This window comes from Gossypium raimondii, chromosome 10, assembly GCF_025698545.1.
Source record: "Gossypium raimondii isolate GPD5lz chromosome 10, ASM2569854v1, whole genome shotgun sequence".
NCBI lineage: Eukaryota > Viridiplantae > Streptophyta > Magnoliopsida > Malvales > Malvaceae > Gossypium > Gossypium raimondii.
The window spans coordinates 31,406,557-31,410,021 of record NC_068574.1 but is presented as its reverse complement, the minus strand read 5'-3'; the positions used below and the strand labels follow the sequence as shown (position 1 = coordinate 31,410,021).

Sequence of the window (3,465 nt, the reverse complement as noted above, 5' to 3'; positions counted from 1 at the left end):
TACGTGATTGAAATGCACCTGAATTAGCTGAGCGATGCTAATCAGACGATGGCTAATGGATGCATAATTGAAATATGCATGCTCAATTTAGATCCTAGCCTGGTTAAATTGTAGGTTGCATAACAACTCTAACCAAGCTCTGTTATCTGCATAATTTTTAGATTTGTGTGATTAAATTGTTTCAAACCTCACACGTCTCTGTTACCTCCACGAATGCTAAGAAAACCTTAGTAAATAAGGATCAGTAAAATGCTTATTTACTAAGTAAAGGACTCCGAAAGGACCTAATGTGGTTTCCAAACTCATGAAAGACCGAGTTGCCATGGAATATTTTTCCGAATGTTATTAAGCATGTTGATAATAAATTGAGTTTAATTAAAGTAACTATCCTAGTTTATATATGTTATAATTGTTGCAAATTGTGTTTAATTTTACTAAAATCTATTTCATTCATATAGTTTGCATACTTAGGATAATTTGTATTAGGGACCATTGCATTTAGTTTAATATATTTTAATCACCACTTCTCAACTATATTGTGTTTTTTTTTATTTACCAAATTGTTAATATAATTTTACAAATTAAGTGAGTTAGCACAAATACAATCCCTGCGGAGACGATAACTCGATACTTACTTATTACTGGATAATGACTGTGTACACTTGCACAAAACCGAGCGTTACAAGTTTTTGGTCCCGTTGCCGAGGATTGTCAACTGTTGCCATATTCATTTTTTCGTGGAATTATTTATTTTCAATTTGATTTATCTCTAACATTACTAACTTATTCTTTTTAATTTTTGTGATTTTCTTCTCAGGTGTTTATGAGCATAGATCAAATTATAGACCCTGAAATTCAGTGAACTTTCAGACAAAGAAGACGTGAATGAATAGCTCAAAGACAAGTCAAGATAGACCTTGGAAATCAGAATCAAGACCAAGGTAATGAAGTCAATCATGTACAAAAAAATATCCTTATTGTCGATGATAGGGATCGATGCATCGATAATATGCTGTGCCACTTTTTAATGAGCGAAACCCAAGAATTAGAAGGCCAGATATTGAGGCAACCCAGTTTGAATTGAAACCAGTGATGTTTCAAATGATACAAACGTTGGGCCAATTTAGTGGTATGCCTACAGAAGATCCACATCTCCACCTTCAATTGTTTATGGAGGTGAGTGATTCATTCAAGATAGCCGGTGTGACTGAAGACGTACTGAGGTTAAATTTGTTTCCGTACTCGTTGCGAGATCGAGCACGAGTATGGGTCAATTCATTACCACCATGTTCCATATCTACATGGCAAGAATTAGCAGAGAGTTTTTTGGTTAAGTATTTCCCACCTAGAAAAAATGCTAAGTTGAGGAACAAGATTACAACTTTCCAACAATTGGATGACGAGTCTTTGTATGAGGCTTGGGAGCGATTCAAGGATTTACTTCATAAGTGTCCTCATTATGGGATTCCCCACTATATCCAGTTGGAGACATTTTATTGTGGTCTCAATGCACATACAAGATTGATGGTAGATGCTTCCACGAATGGTGCAATTTTGTCTAAGTCTTATAATGAGGCTTATGAGATCATCAAGAGGATGGTGAGTAATAACTATCAATGACCAACAAATCGAAGAACTTCAGAAAGACTTGTGGCTGGAGTTCATGAAGTTGACTTCCTCACTTCGTTATCAGCTCAGGTTTCGTCTCTTTCCTATATGTTAAAATAGTTAACCGCTAATAGTACTAATAATTTTGCAGCTCAGCCACCAAGTTCGTTTGAAGTAGTTTCCTGTGTATACTGTGGGGAAGGTCATTCTTTTGAGAATTGTCCATCAAATCCCGAGTCAGTTTACTATGTGGGGAACCAATATCAAAATAGGAGTGGACAAGGACCCAGTCCAACTTCTACAATCCTTCATGGTGTAATCATCCTAACCTTTCTTAGAGTAACTAAGGAAATGGACCAAACAACAACTTACTGCAGCAAAGACCCAACCAATCTCAAGGGTAATCAACAAGCTCCAAAACCACCTCAAGCTGAGGTATCAAACAGTTTGGAGAACTTGTTGAAAGTATACATGGCAAAGAATGACGCTTTGATCCAAAGCCAAGTAGCAACACTGAAAAATTTGGAAAACCAAATGAGTCAGTTGGCTACGGAGCTTCGTAATAGACCGCAAGGAACCTTGCCAAGAAATACTAAGAATCTAAGGAATTTGGGTAAAGAACATATCAAGGTAGTGGCATTGCAAATTGGTAAGAATTTAGAACCCCGATTGATTGATGTCGAAGATAAGCATGTTGAAAAGGAGGGAAATCAACCAGTTGTTGAAGTTCCTACACTAAAGGAATCAGAACGTGTAAAGTCTGACAAGGTAAACCCTGGCTTAGTAAATCTAGATATTTTAATAACTTCTTTGGATGCAGATTTACCTACTCAAAAAAGTTGTCCGGTTCAACTGAAAGTTCTATCACCTCCATAGCCGCAAAGATTTCAGCAGCACAAGCAAAAATAGAAGGTGCAATTTAAAAAGTTTTTGGATGTTCTGAAGCAGTTACACATCAATATTTCGTTGGTCGAGGCTTTTGAACAAATGCCAAATTATGTGAATTTTATGAAGGATATACTGTCCAAGAAGAAACAACTGAATGAGTATGAGACTATTGCTTTGACAAGGGAGTGCAGTGCGTTCCTGAAGAACAAACTGCCACCGAAATTGAAAGACCCAGGAAGCTTTACTATACCTTGTAACATTGGTGAATCTTCTGTGGTAAAGCTTTGTGTGACTTAGGAGCGAGTATCAACTTGATGCCTAAATCTATTTTCAAGATATTAGGCATAGGTGAAGTAAGACCTATAATTGTGACGCTTCAGCTAGCGGATCAATCGTTAGCATATCCCGAAGGAAAGATCGAGGATGTTTTGGTAAGAGTCGATGAATTTATTTTTCCTGGTGATTTCATTATTTTATATTTTGAAGAAGATAATGAAGTGCCAATTATCCTTGGGAGACCTTTCCTGGCCACGGGGAGAACGTTAATTGATGTACAGAAAGGCAAAACTCACCATGCGAGTTCAAAATGTTCAGGTAACCTTTAACATTCTTAAAGCAATGAAATTTCCCGATCCGACAGAAGAATGTTCAGTTATGGAAGAGATAGAAACCTTGGTTTCTAGGGAAAGCAATTATGAAGAAGATCCATTGGAGAAAGCCTTAGATCTTGACCCTTTGGAGAATAAAGAAGGTGAAGAAAACATGGCTTTGATGGAAGCCAATCCGAGAAATTTTATTCAATCCACACGGTTTGAACCGTTGGAGTTAGAAGTCAGAGAATTTGTGCAACCCAAGTTGTCAATTGAAGAACCACCTAAACTCGAACTAAAGGTACTTCCTTCCCATTTGAAATACATTTATTTAGGTAACTGTTCTACTTTGCCTAGGCTTATTTTAGCAGAACTAATG

The 3,465-nt window shown here is 36.9% G+C and overlaps 1 non-coding gene across 1 annotated transcript; it reads right to left on the bottom strand.

The window, feature by feature from the left end:
* Window positions 1-1,359: 1,359 nt before the first annotated feature.
* LOC128034178 (small nucleolar RNA R71) lies at window positions 1,360-1,466 on the bottom strand. The gene has a single exon (XR_008190310.1). It is a non-coding gene; the product is annotated as a small nucleolar RNA R71 (small nucleolar RNA).
* Between the last annotated feature and the right edge of the window lie 1,999 nt (window positions 1,467-3,465).